Source organism: Pristiophorus japonicus, chromosome 12 (genome assembly GCF_044704955.1).
Source record: "Pristiophorus japonicus isolate sPriJap1 chromosome 12, sPriJap1.hap1, whole genome shotgun sequence".
NCBI lineage: Eukaryota > Metazoa > Chordata > Chondrichthyes > Pristiophoridae > Pristiophorus > Pristiophorus japonicus.
In genome coordinates, this window is record NC_091988.1 from 188,620,411 (window position 1) to 188,635,587 (window position 15,177).

A 15,177-nucleotide genomic window follows, 5' to 3' on the forward strand; every position below is an offset into this window, starting at 1 on the left:
TTGCAAAGGCTGTTACAAAATTCAGTACCTCATAGTATTGTAAATCTTTGCTAAATGACATAACTCAGGGTACGTGAACAGTGTGGCATGAATAAAACATGCTTCCCCGTTAGTCAGCACGACTTCTCTGCCAATACTCTCTGGAAGCCTCAGTAACCTGTAACATGTTATACGAAAAGTTAGGGCTGAGCACATTGTTTGCTCTGTAACTAAGCCTGCTGCATCTGACCCGGGAGTGAGTGCAGGTCTGAAATGGGCACGGTTCAGATTGCCATCACTCACCTATCTCCTGCTGACGGGCACAAACCTTTCACGCACAAAAATACTTTAATATCAGAGACACATATAATGAAAAGAGCAATGAACATCCTTTCTACACCTTTCCCTCCCCCTCCCTCGTCACCCCAGGTAAAATATGAAACGCTTAATACTCACAGCATTGTCTCTCCTGTTCTTTGAGGCGAGAGGTATCTTCTCCACCAGATTTCTTTCTCCTAAAGACCGCACTGTCTCACCAGCTAGAACATACAGCACCCAGCAACCAGTTCATCCAATAAAAGCCCCGGGGGGCTGGGGTGATGAAGGGAGAGTGTTGAAGTGTTGCCAAAGTCACAAGAGCACCTTCGAGTGACAGTGTGAACAATGCGAAGGTTCACTTAAAGGGGAATGAGTCAGTGTGCAGCTGTTACTGGGGGTGTCTCCACAGTGTGCAGTGCTGTATGATGATGTGATGGGTTAGTGTCCCAGTTTTCATGTGTCGAACATTTCCTTGCTGTGTTGTTTCCTGTGACGTTCTACCTTAGGTCAGCCTGATAAATGGTTCCTGTTTATGCTTTTATTTTTCTGGCTGTGTAATGGAATGTTCACTCCACCTCACAAGCCCCATTTATTTAGCCTGAACAGATTGAATGATTATATTGTGGAGCGATTTAATACTTTACATTAACGTATATTTTTCCCTCCAATTCTCTTCCTTGCTCTGCTTCTCCTGAAGGCACTGGCTGTTGCAAGGGTTGCCTGGGTGCTGGTATTCACTGGTAATGTGCAAGCCTTGACAGCAAGTGCCATGGTTTTTCAATCGCCATTATTGTAACCATCATCATGTCATCATAGGCAGTCCCTCTGAGTCGAGGATGACTTGCTTCCACACTAAAAAAATGAGTTCTCTGGTGACTGAAGAGTCCAATGCGGGACCTACAGTCTCTGTCACAGGTGGGGCAGTCGGTGGTTGAAGGAACGGGTGGGTGGGGAGCCTCGGTTGCCGCGCGCTCTTTCCGCTGTCCGCGCTTGATTTCTGCATGCTCTCGACTAAGAGACTTGAGGTGCTCAGCGCCCTCCCGGATGCTCTTCCTCCACTTTGGGAGGTCTTGGGCCAGGGATTCCCAGGTGTCGGTGGGGATGTTGCACTTTATCAAGGAGGCTTTGAGGGTGTCCTTGTAACGTTTCCTCTGCCCACCTGGTGCTCGTTTGCTGTGTCGGAGCTCTGAGTAGGGTGCTTGTTTTGGGAGTCTCGTGTCGGGCATGCGGACGATGTGGCCCATCTAGCGGAGCTGATCGAGCAAGGTCAGTGCTTCGATGCTGGGGATGTTGGCCTGAGCGAGGACGGTAACGTTGGTACGCCTATCCTCCCAATGGATTTGCAGGATCTTGCGGAGGCAGCGTTGGTGGTACTCCAGTGTTTTCAGGAGCCTGTTGTACATAGTCCATGTCTCTGAGCCATATAGGAGGGTGGGTATCACTACTACCATGTAGACCATAAGCTTGGTGCCGAGTTTGAGGTCCTGCTCTTCAAACACTCTCTTCCTCAGTCGACCGAAGGCTGCACTAGCACACTGAAGGCAGTGTTGGACCTCATCTTCGATGTCTGCCCTTGTTGATAGTAGACTCCCGAGGTATGGAAAATGGTCCACATTGTCCAAGGCCTCATTGTGGATTTTGATAACCGGGGGCAGTGCTGTGTGGCGGGGGCAGGTTGTTAGAGGGCCTTTGTCTTACGGATATTTAGTGTAAGGCCCATGCTCTCATACGCCTCAGTGAAGGTGTTGACAATAGTTTGGAGTTCGGCCCCTGAGTGTGTGCAGACGCAAGCGTTGTCTGCGTACTGTAATTCGATGACAGAGGGTGGGCCGACCTTGGATCTGGTCTGGAGACGGCAGAGGTTGAACATTCCCATTTGTCCTGTAATTTAGCTCCAGTCCAGCAGGGGGCTTGCTGAGGGTGAGATGGAGCATTGCAGCAAGGAAGATCGAGAAGAGCGTTGGCGCGATGACGCAGCCCTGCTTGATCCTGGTCCGAACGTGGAATGGGGAGAGAGAGAGACTGGGGGAGAGAGAGAGGCTGGGAGAGAGAGAGAGAGTGGGAGCAAGAGAGAGGCTGGGGGAGAGAGAGAGGCTTGGGGGAGAGAGAGAGAATGGGGGGTGGGGAGGAGAGAGAGAGAGGCTGTGGGGGAGAGAGAGGCTGGGTGGGAGAGAGAGAGAGGCTGGAGGGAGAGAGAGACTGGGGGAGAGAGAGAGACTGGGGGGAGAGAGAGACTGGAGGGAGAGAGAGACTGGGGAGAGAGAGAGACTGGGGGAGATAGAGGCTGGGGAAGAGAGAGAGAGGCTGGAGGGAGAGAGACTGGGGGAAAGAGAGAGACTGGAGGGAGAGAGAGAGACTGGGGAGAGAGAGAGAGAGGGGCTGGGGGAGGAGAGAGAGGCTGGTGGGGTGGGGGGTGGCGGGGGTGGGAGAGAGGCTGGGGGAGGGAGAGAGAGGCTGGGGAGAGAGAGGCTGGGGGTGGGGGAAGGAGGCTGGGATGAGAGGGAGAGGCTGGGGGCAGGGGAGAGAGAGAGAAAGGCTGGGGGACAGAGAGGCTGGAGGGAGAGAGGCTGGGGAGAGAGAGGCTGGGGGTGGGGGAAGGAGGCTGGGATGAGAGGGAGAGGCTGGGGGCAGGGGAGAGAGAGAAAGGCTGGGGGACAGAGAGGCTGGAGGGAGAGAGACGGGGAGAGAGAGAGGCAGGTTCCTCGAAGTCTGTGCTCTCATCCATGGAGAACAGACCCAGCGGATTGATGGGCGAGAATTAGAGCACCTCAGTACCAGATGTAGTAGGATCATCGGCCGACTCCTGCCCCGCGCCCCCACCTTCTGGCCTTTGTGGTCTTGCTTTGGGTGCGCTGCTGGCTGAGCTGCAAAAAACAAATGAGGTTATTAGAGGAGAAGGGGGTGCTAGGGTGACAAGGCGAGTCAGAAAAGACAGATCACGTACTTCCAACCCCCTACAAGGGACATCATTGGAGTGGATGAAACCCAGAAGTCACGACACTGTCACTGTTCACTTCATACTCAATAAACCTGTTAACAATCCGTACACAATGCCCCATCTATGGTGGGGAGGGAGGAGGGGGGCGGGGGGGGGGGGGGGGGCGGAGGATGTACTTGAACTGGGGTAAGGCACTTTGGCTGGGGGAGTCATGCACTTGGACTGGGGTAAGGCACTTTGGCAAGCCGTTGCTGTCTTCTGGGAAGCTCTGACCTCTGTCGCTTCAGGAAATCAAAGTGGATTGAGTTACAATTTGCAAAGTCAGTGAGACCTTGGTTCCAGTTACACATTCCTGTGAAACTTCAAGGTGTGGCTTATCCTCCAAGGGGACCAATCAGAAGCAAAGGGTGGAACCTGGTAGCCATTATGGCAGTACAAATAAACACCTCCTAACTTTATACACCTCAATTAAACCTCCCCTCCTCCTCCTCTGTTCCAAAGAAAACAACCCCAGCCTATCCAATCTTTCCTTGTAGCTAAAATTCTCCAGTCCAGGCAACATCCTCGTAAATCTCCTCTGCACCCTCTCTAGTGCAATCACAACTTTCCTGTAATGTGGTGACCAGAACTGCACGCAGTACTCCAGCTGTGGTCAAACTAGTGTTTGATACAGTTCAAGCATAACCACCCAAACTTAAAGTGTTTTTATCCAACATTTTTTGAACCAATTTGTATCTTCTCTGGACACATTCTGGCCGTCCGATTGATGCCCCCATGGATTCTGCGGCCACGGTCAGTGTTCGCCAGCTGGCCGAGCAACATTGAGAAAAAATTCTCTGTCAATGTTACCACCCCTTACTGCTAGACAAGGATTTCTCCAGCGCTTATTCACATATAAGACCAACAACTCCCTGTGTTTGGTAAGCTCAAGTCCGCTTGATTGGCGCCCCATCCACCACCTTCAACATTCACTCCCTCCACCACCGGCGCACCGTGGCTGCAGTGTGCACCATCTACAAGATGCACTGCAGCAACTCGCCAAGGCTTCTTCGACTGCACCTCCCAAACCCGTGATCTCCGCCACCGAGAAGGACAAGGCCAGCAGACACATGGGAACACCACCACTTGGAAATATATCTCCGTTCCTTCAGTGTCGCTGGATCAAAATCCTGGAATTCCCTCCCTAACAGCACCGTGGGAACACCTTCACCACACGGACTGCAGCGGTTCAATAAGTCCCACCACCTTCTCAAGAGCAGCTAAGTATGGACAATAAATGCTGGCTTTGCCAGTGATGGCCATATCCCAAGAATGGAAAAAACACGTCCACTGGATTCTGCATCCTTTTTTATTTGTTCTTGGGATGTGGACACCGCTGGCTAGGCCGACCTTTATTGTCCATCCCTAGTTGCCCTGAGAAGACGGCGGTGGGCACTTCTCATTGAAGCATGGGAAAGCTTGTGGTGACGGAGCTCCCATTACTGACCCAGTGATGATGAAGGAACGGCGATATACGTCCAAGTCAGGATGGTGCCAAACCTAGAGAAGAAGGTGCAAATTATTGTGGGAAGATTAACATGCAGATCCTTTCCCAGGACTTGTTGGATCCCTGTACACTCAGGAAAATCTGGATCACTTGTCCACACACCACGTTGGTGAGGATGCCTTCCCCATATCTCTGTGGAGAACTTGGCAGTGCCTGTGAATCTAACCCTCACTGTCCTAAGGACCAGGAAGAATAGAATGTAGGCCGAGCCAAAGCAACCACTGATTACTGCCGATTACTGCTGGTATTGACTAATAAGGTCAACTGACACAGTGGAAAAAGAGCAATCTGCATTAATCTTCAGGGGCAGAAGCCTCTTACCGTTCGACACAATTGAGGAACAGCATATGGTTATTTGACGCAATGGAAAAGACAAGTTATCGCAGATATGGTTATCGGGGGGGCAAGAACTGATCATGCACGTACTAAGAATAAGTAGTCATATACTGTACCCGGACTGTCTGAATCACACATCTTAACAAAATTGTGGTTAATGATTGAAAATAAATGAAATGGCTTGAGTGGTGGGAACGCTGTTTTTGTATTATATCAGAACGAGGAGATTGAAATCACGCTGTGAAATATTAATAACAAACATGTAACACGTCCAAATTAAATGGATTACCTCTTCTTCAAATAGCACAAACAGTGGCATAGATTTTGAGCTAAAACGGGTGATTAGGAATCGGCAGCCCGTTCTACATCTCTGCCGATTACTAGTTCCATTGACTTCACCCGAGAGGGCAGACAAGATCTCGGTCTAATGTTTTCAAAAGCCGTCACCTCCGAAAGTGCAGCCCTCCCTCGGTAACGCACTGGAGATATCAGCTTGAATTTTGTGCTCAGGTCTCTGGAGCGGGAACCCGCAGCCTTGTGACTCAGAGGCGAGAGCGCAGTCAACTGAGCCATGGCTGGCGCACCGAAGCCAGAAGTCTGCCACTAGCACATGGAAATGTAGGACGCATGCATTTAACATAGTGACTGATTCCACAACACAAGTGCGCAGCCTTAAACTTAGAAGAGGGAGGGTACGAACTTTAAGCAGAGGCTGGTGAATGAATGGAATGGACTGCAGGACTAGTTACGGGACGAGTAATCCAGAGACCTGAACTAATAATCCGGAGACGTGAGTTCAAATCCCACCACGGCAGCTGGGGAATTTAAATTCAGTTAATTCAATAAATCTGGAATAAAAAGCTAGTGTCAGTAATGGTGACCATGAAACTACCGGTTTGTCTTAGAAACACATCTGGTTCACTAATGTCCTTTCGGGAAGGAAATCTGCCGTCCTTACCTGGTCTGGCCGATATGTAACTCCAGACCCACAAGCAATGTTGGTGACTTTTAACTGACCCCCGAAATGGCCTAGCACACCACTCAATTGCAACAAACCGCTACAAGAAATAAAAATCGTCACACGGACTGCAGCGGTTCAAGAAGGAGGCTCACCACCAACTTCTCAAGGGCAACTAGGGATGGGCAATAAATGCTGACATTGCCAGCAACGCCCACATTCCGTGAACGAATAAATAAAATAAAAAATAATAAATGGACTGCCAAGGGAGGCAGTGAGGGCCGGTCGCATCAGGAGATTCAAGAGAAGAGTTGGATAAGAACTTGGAGCTAAAGTTGATCGAGAGGTATGATGGGACATGCAATTTCCCAGACATTATGCACCATGTGGTCTTTTTCAGTTCTGTCTGTTCTTTCATTCTCAGTTAAACAACACCTCGATTCTCATCCTTACTTTCAAATCCCTCCATGGTCTCACCTCTCCCTAGCTCTGTAATCTCCTCCAGCCCCACAACCGCGCCCCCCCCCCATCTCCTGAGATGTCTGCGCTCCACCTATTCTGGCCTCTTGAGCGTCCCGAATTTTAATCGCTCCGCCATTGGTGACCGTGCCTTCAGCTGCCGAGGCCCCAAGCTGTGGAATTCTACCGCGATACCTCTCCGCCTCTCTACCTTTCTCTCTCATTTAAGACGCTCCTTAAAACTACCTCTTTGACCAAGCTTTTGGTCATCTGCCCTAATTTCTCCTTATGTGGCTCGGTGTCAAATTTTTTTGTCTAATTGTACTCCTGTGAAGCGCCTTGGGGTTATAGTCACTGAAATCAAATGATTCAAGCGGTGGTATATGTTGAATAAGCACTTTGCATTATGAAATGTTACATAAATATGACAATACTCGTTATTAAAGTACCTCACGTGTGTGATAGCTATTTTTAAATCTCCATTTTACTCGCTTCCTCTCTTGAAGGCGTTGACTGCAGTGCATATCCACAGGTTCCTCTGCAACCTCGCCGGAGCGTCATTGTTCATGTGCGTATCTCGACAGCGAGTGCCGACAGGCTATTCAACTGTGGGGGGCATCGTATCCAAAGCTGGTTCATGTGCATATTTCCATCCTGCGCCACGTATGAAGATCAGGAACAGCAGAACTTGGTGATTTCCTTTCCTTAACCCGAGCGCAATGCGGCCAACTGTAGCAACAACAATAATTTGCAGTTGCATAACGCCTTTAACATAGCAAAACATCCCCAGGCCCTTCGCAGGAGCGTCATCACACAAGAAAAATTGACACTGATAAGGAGATATTAAGTCAGGTGGACCAAAAGCTTGGTCAAAGAGTTAGATTTAAAGGGACGTTTTAAAGGAAGAGAGAGAGGTAGAGGGGTTTGGGGGCGGGGGGAGGGGGGGAGGGGATTCCAGAGCTTAGGGCCTAGGCAGCTAAAGGCACCGCAGCCAATGGTGCAGCAATTAAAATCAGGGATGTTCAAGCAGCCAGAATTGGAGGAACAGAGTTCGCAGAGGGTTGTGGGGCTGGAGGAGGTTATTGAGATAGGGAGGGGTGAGGCAAGAGATAGATTTGAACTTTAAATATAATCTTATAGAACTTTAGGCATTGCGCCCCCTCCCCATGTCCCAGCTTAGCACAGATATTCAATACTCAAAGCTAAATGATCAGTGCAGGTTAACAAGTCTCTTTCCTCCACTTGACACTATGTGCCTCCGGGAGTGCTAATGGGGCGATAAGGGCCTTTCGCCCGGGGGCAGGCGGCGGAAGCGACCCGCCCGGAAACGCCACCCGGGCTGGCGGCGGCGAAAATGGCTTTGCGCCGCGCCCCGTAGTTTCCGTCCCGGGCGGCAGTGCACACACAGATGACGCCCATGCCGTGCGCGCCGACCCCTTATCGCCCCACGGGGAACAATTGCCCCGCAGGAGAGAGGTTGGCGTGGGGCGATGCCAGCTACAGTTTGCGGGTAGCAAAGCTTGTGGCGCCCCGGCCGCCCTTAAAGGGGGAGGGCCTTGCACCGCGGACGGCATCTTTTTTTTTTTAATCGGACGACTTTGCAGTCAGCCCAACAATGGCAGCCGCTGGTTCGACCGGGTCGCCAACAGGCAGGCCAGCACCCCCTCTTGGATACCAGGCCGCTGGCCCGGTCGACCCCTCCCAGGTGGCCCAGTGGGCACCAGGACATCGGCTGCCGACTTCGCAGTGGTCCTCCCCTTTAAAAGAAGGGGAGGGACATTGTGACACGTCGTGCCGCGCTTCCGCCCCTCTATCGCCCCGCGGAGGTGAATTACACCTCCAATGCGGGCCAGCAGATTTTTCTGATTCAAAGACCCTAATTCCGGGACATTTAGCTTCCCATCTCACAGGGCGCTAAATTTTCATTTAATTCGAGGGAGGGAGTTCCAGGATTTGGACCCAGCGATGATGAAGGAACGGCGATATACTTCCAAGTCAGGATGGTGTGTGACTTGTCAGGGAACTTGGAGGTGTTGTTCCCATGGGTTGGGGTAAAAAGAAGACTTCTCTTCCTCAAGGTGAACTCCGTGAAAAAAGGAGTCGACACCCGCACTCGGTATAGCGACCACGGAATCACTCAGACGAAAACTTCGGTTCAACCGGTTTTTATTCAAGCATGCAAGGGAAATGTTCCCATGAACACTTCCCAGAACAACAGTTTGTAATGACAGTTATACATTTTCTGAGGTGTGTAACCCTCCTACAAAACCATCGATTGGCCTACTACTATCAGCGAAGTTACATTGATTTGTTGACTCTTATCAGACCAGCAGTGAATGGTTCTTCCCCACCTCTCCATCTCCCATCACATGTCACCGATGTGGAATGTGTTATTCAATGGTGTCACTTTGCCTCAGTTTCTCATGACGTGTGAAGTAACCTTGTTTCCCAGAGTTTGCTATCTTGTTCCCAAACACCTGCTTTCTTATCCTGTTCCCAAGAGAACTTCAGTCAAAATGTCCTAGTTTCTCATGAGATTCAGATGCTGTTTACAATCTATGTTCCAGACTGTTGACTCTCCACTGCCCTTGGTTGATGTGTTATTCAGAATGTAAATCTGTATTAAGGTTAACACAACGGATGGTTCATTACCCATCAAGCTTCACTGTTCCCCTCTTCTTAACCTAATGTAAGCGAGCGTATGTGCGTGCTTTACATACATAAGCGGGTTATACATAATCGGTCAATATTACAATCCATACCGTAAAACAGAAGAACTCCTGATTCCTCAGAATCTCCTAATACTGATAAGCCCTCTTAATCTGGACCATTTTATGTGTCAGATCAATTCAGTGCCTTCAGTATCTCCATTCGTGACCATCGGTCTGTCTCCACTCTAGTGACCGATTGTTATCCCCTTACACCATGCACCTGCTGTCCTTGTCCTTCTAGGTGGTAGAGCTCGTGGGTTTGGGAAGCCTCGGTGAGTTGCTACAGTGCACCTTGTAGATGGTACACACTGCAGCCACGGTGCACTGGTGGTGGAGGGAGTGAATGTTGAAGGTGGTGGATGGGGTGCCAATCAAGCGGGCTGCTTTGTCGTGGATGGTGTCAAACTTCTTGAGTGCTGTTGGAACTGTATTCATTCGGGCAAATGGAGAGGGTTCCATCACACTCCTGACTTGTGCCTTGTAGATGGTGGAAAGGGTTTCGGGAGTCAGGAGGTGAGACACTCACCGCAGATTACCCAACCTCTGACCTGCTCTTGTAGCCACAGTATTTATGTGGCTGGTCCAGTTAAGTTTCTGGTCAATGGTGACCCCAGGATGTTGATGGTGGATGATTCACACCATTCTCTGTTGGCTATAACAGTCTTGTGGTGTAGTCTCGCCAAAGCTCGGCACAAGTTAGTAAATAAGGCAATTCATGATTATCGGGTGGAAAAGAAATGAAGGAGTTTGCAATTCCCTTTTTTTTAAGGGGACTAGTCCATCTTTAGCTACATGTGGGAGGACTAGGAGGCTGGGCTTCTGCACGGGGTTCCAATGTGTATCTGCTTTAACTTTCCACAGAAACTGTTGGGGAATGGATGTTTTCACTTATACATTTATAGGTTATTCCACAAGATAATAAGGTTCAACGGCATTTATTGGCTTTCATCGGAATTAAGCATACAATGATAAGCATTATTAGCAACAATTGCACATAAGCAATGATAAACATTACTAATAATAATTACACATATAGTCAGGGTCACACCTGCGATACCATGTACCTGAGAATACCCACGTCACTGGTTCGAGCTCGAGGGGATCACCTGGACAAATATTTTGGAATTCTGAAGCATCTATTCTAACACCTCCCTTTTCCCTTCTTTTTTCACTCTCGCTGCATGAGAATCCACAGATTCAGATATTACATAAAATTACACTGAATTTGCGGCACATACAGCACATTCAGCCCAACAGGTCCGTGCCGGTATTTATGCTCCACACGAGCCTCCTCCCACCCTATTTCATCTAACCCCATCAACATAACCTTCTATTCCTTTCTCCATCATCTACTTATCCAGCGTGTCTTTAAATGCTATTCGCCTCAACCATTCCCTGTGGTATTGTGTTCCACATTCTCACCACACTGGGTAAGTCCTGAATTCCCTATTGGATTTACTAGTGACCATCTTATATTGATGGCCCCTCGTTCTGGTCTCCACCCAACAAGTGGAAGCATCTTCTCTACATCTACCCGATCAAACCCTTTCAGTCATGGCATTTATTAGTATCATAATCCAATGTTGATTAACATTTCACAAGGAACGGAGGCAGAATCCAAAGTCACCAGCTTGTTCAATCTTTCCTGTTAATTGTAATCTCTCAGTTCTGGTATTTAGCCTTGTAATTCTTTTTTGCACCTTCTCAAGTGCCTCAGTATTCTTTTTGAAATATGGAGACCAGAACTGGACACATTATCCTAAGTGTGGTCTAACTAGGTTCAATGCAAGTTTCTAGTCCTCTAGAAATGAACCCTAGTGCTCGGTTTTTGCATTCTGTATGGTGGGTTGGGAGGAAGCTTACCAAGTGTAATGTGAATATAATTATGGGCTAGACTTTCCATCCGGTTCGCCCAGCTACCACCCATTTAACCACTAAGATTTAGTTTAATGCCAATATTTGATTAAAAATGGAAACTAACGCCCAATTATTGCCCATATGTCATCTGGAGTGGCTCAGTGGGTAGCACACTCACCTCTGAGTCAGAAGGTTGTGGGTTCAAGTCACAAAAAATCTAAGCTGACACTCCTAACCACAGGCTATTAACAAGAGCAGGCATTGATGACGAGATCCAACACCGCCTCCAGTGCAGCCTTCGGCCACCTGAGGAAAAGAGTGTTTGAAGACCAGGCCCTCAAAACTGCCACCAAGCTCATGGTCTACAGGGCTGTAGTAATACTCGCTCTCCTGTATGGCTCAGAGACATGGACCATGTACAGTAGACACCTCAAGTCGCTGGAGAAATACCACCAACGATGCCTCCACAAGATCCTACAAATCCCCTGGGAGAACAGAGGCACCAACGTTAGCGTCCTCAACCAGGTCAACATCCCCAGCATTGAATCACTGACCACACTTGATCAGCTCCACTGGGCAGGCCACATTGTTCGCATGCCAGATACGAGACTCCCAAAGCAAGTGCTCCACTCGGAACTCCTTAACAGCAAGCGAGCCAAAGGTGGGCAGCAGAAACATTACAAGGACACCCTCAAAGCCTCCCTGACACCTGGGAGACCCTGGCCAAAGACTGCCCTAAGTGGAGGAAGTGCATCCGGGAGGGTGCTGAGCACCTCGGGTCTCGTCTCTGAGAGCATGCAGAAATCAAGCGCAGGCAGCGGAAAGAGCGTGCGGCAAACCAGTCCCACCCACCCCTTCCCTCAACGACTATCTGCCCCACCTGTGACAGGGACTGTGGTTCGCGTGTTGGACTGTTGTTTGCGTATTGGACTGTTCAGCCACCTAAGAACTCATGTTAAGAATGGAAGCAAGTCTTCCTCGATTCCGAGGGACTGCCTATGATGATGATGAATCCAATGTTGATTCACATTTCACAAGGAATGGAGGCAGAATCCAAAGTCACCAGCCTGTTCAGTCTTTCTTGTTAGTTGTAACCGCTCAGTTCTAGTATTTAGCCTTATAATTCTTTTTTGCACCTTCTCCAGTACCTCAGTATTCTTTTTGAAATATGGCTCAAGTTTTGGCCTGAGTTGCTCCTATTTTTTTGGAGCAACTAGTTTATAATGGAGCATCTTAGGAATTGCAATTCTCGGCATTTAGTTTGTTCCAGTTCTACTGAGTTAGAATAGTTCCATTTTAGAACAGATTTTTTTTTCAAAAGGGGGTGTGTCCAGCCACTTACACCTGTTTTGCATGTTTAGGCAGCGAAAACTTACTCCAAACTAACTTAGAATGGAGAAAGTGTAGATTTTTGTACGCTCAAAAAAACCTTGCCTACACTTATAAATCAGGCATAGGGAACGAGAGATGGGGGGGAGGGGAAGGGGGAGTTTACAAACATTAAACACTTCACTTTTACAAATAAAGAGCCATTATCAATAATAAATGATAAATAAATCAATAAATCAACAATAAATAAATCCAAAAAAAAATTTAAAATAAAAAAAATCAATCAATAAATAAAAAATTAAGTTTCTACTCACCGACTGTAGCACCGGGAGCCCTCCAACAGCGTGCTGGGGTGGCCCCACCCCTCAGTGTCTCTCTCTCTGTCTCTGTCAGTGTCTCTCTCTCTCTCTCTCTGTCAGTGTCTCTCTCTGTTTCTGACAGCGAGGGGTGGAGGGAGACAGGGGGTGGTGGGGAGAGAAGGAGGAGGGAAAGAGGGGGAGGGGGTGCTGGAGAGAGGGGGGGAAGGGGAGGGGGTGGGGGAGAGGGGGAGGGCAAAGAGAGGAGGGAGAGAGGGGGAGAGGGGAGAGAGGGAGAAAGGGGGGAGGGGGGAGAGAGGGAGAAAGGGGGGAGGGGGGAGAGAGGGGGAGAGGGGAGGGAGGGGAGAGGGGGGAGAGGCGAGGGGAGGGAGAGGAGAGGGGAGTGAGAAGAAGGAGGAGGGGTGAGAGGGGGAGTGGAAGGGGGAGGGGGAGAGGAGAGGGGCTGAAAGTGGTGGGGGGGAGGGAGGGGGGCTGAACAGGCCACGCTGCCGCCTCTGCCAGGCTCCCACGGAGAACTTCGGGCGGGGCCCGCCCCCAGCGAGAGACCGGGCGGATGGGCTCCGCTGCCGATGACGTGGAGGGAGGGAGGGAGAGGAGGGGGAGTTGGAGCTGAATGGGAGGGGGGTGGCGGGGGGGAGCGGGAGCTGAACAGGAGGAAGGGAGTCCCGAGTCCGATCTTCGCCCTCTGAGCCCATTCGGCCAGAGCTAGGGCCTGCATGCTTCGGACCCCTCCCACGCAGCCTCAGGGGCCTGGAACTACTGCAAATGCGCACACACTCTAGTGCACATGTGCAGAGGTCCCGGCACTGTTTTCAGCGCCAGGACCTGGGTCAGCCCCCCCCACGCGTTCTGCTGCGCTGCACCAAGGGCCTGGATTGACCGGACGGAGGGGAGAATACCAAGATAAATTATAGGAGCTGTTTCTGTTCTAAAAAGTCAGCGCACTACACGGAGATGCGCCGTTCTAACCCTGGGGGCAAACTTGGGCCCATGGAGATCAGAACTGGACACATTATCCTAAGTGTGCTCTAATCTAGGATTGATGCAAGTTTCTATTCCTCTAGAAATGAACACTAGTACTTGGTTTTCGCATTTCATATGGTAGGTTGAGAGGAAGCTTACCAAGTGTAATGTGAATAGAACAATAGGGCTAGACTTTCCATCCGGTTCGCCCAGCTACCGCCCATTTAACCACTAAGACTTAGTTTAATGCCCATATTTGATTAAAAATGGAAATTAACGCCCAATTATTGCCCATATATCATCTAGAGTGGCTCAGTGGGTAGCACACTCGCCTCTGAGTCAGAAGGTTGTGGGTTCAAGTCACAAAAAATATAGGTTGACACTCCAGTGCAGGTGCAGTACTGAGGGAGCACTGCACTGTCAGAGGTGCCGTCTTTCAGATGAGACGTTAAACCGAGGCCCCATCTGCTCTCTCAAGTGGACATAAAAGATCCTACGGAACTATTTCGAAGAAGAGCAGGGGAGTTATCCCCGGTGTCCTGGGGCCAATATTTATCCCTCAATCAACATTTTAAAAAAGCAGGTCATTATCACATTGCTGTTTGTGGGAGCTTGCTGTGCGCAAATTGACTCCCACATTATAACAGTGACTACAGTCCAAACAGTACTTAATTGGCTGTAAAGTGCTTTGAGATGTCTGGTGGCCATGAAAGCTGCTTTCTTTTTGGACTGGACATGCAATGAATAGTAACTTCCTCTGTACAAACATGACGTCTCTGACTCCTGTAGTGATCACACTGTGCTGCTCTCAGCTCACCACAGAAGCCAATGTATTGCTTAAAAGTACCAGACCATTAAGTACTAGTGCATTCAAACAAACAATGATCTCAACGTGTGTCGCCCAACTTCACCTCCCTTGCTGACAGGGAGAGCAGGGGAATTCTTTTGTGCAACATTATGAAACCACGATGCTGTAGAGAAACGCAAGAACGACTTGTTGACAAGAATATCGTCCAATGTTATGTTACTTCAAACAACGTCCAGATACAGAACCACAGACAACAACACAAGCAGTTCACAGCATTGGCTGAAGTCTCCGGCTGCTTTTTAACTGTTGGATGGGTTCACACTTTCAAGCCACATATTATGTATTTATATTTAACTTTCATCAATCAATAACTGAACTGAACATAGATGGAAAATGACTGAAAAGCTAGTTGCTATTGTATGCAAAATATTACATATACATAAAAATACTTTCTCACCTTTTTATAACAATAAATAAGCAAATTTGTGTTCCATAGTACACGAAGGATAAAGGTGGGGCAACTTTCCATGGAAGTGTGAGATTTGCCTAACTATGTAAATGACTTATGAGGTTATAGTGAGTGTGTTAGTTGTTATGTATGTAAATATTGTAACTGGGTAAGACTTGCCACCAGAGGGCGCAACTGTTGGAGGTCCAA

General features: G+C 49.1%; 1 protein-coding gene across 3 annotated transcripts in view; it reads right to left on the reverse strand.

Annotated features, from left to right (window-relative positions):
- The window catches only part of LOC139277604 (src-like-adapter 2), a 30,921-nt gene extending 30,100 nt beyond the window's left edge, over nucleotides 1-821 (reverse strand). For all 3 annotated transcript variants that reach the window (XM_070896291.1, XM_070896290.1, XM_070896289.1), the window contains exon 1: nucleotides 436-821. The gene's annotated coding sequence lies outside the window, so the exon portion shown is untranslated. The remainder of the gene's footprint in view (nucleotides 1-435) is intronic.
- Nucleotides 822-15,177: the final 14,356 nt, after the last annotated feature.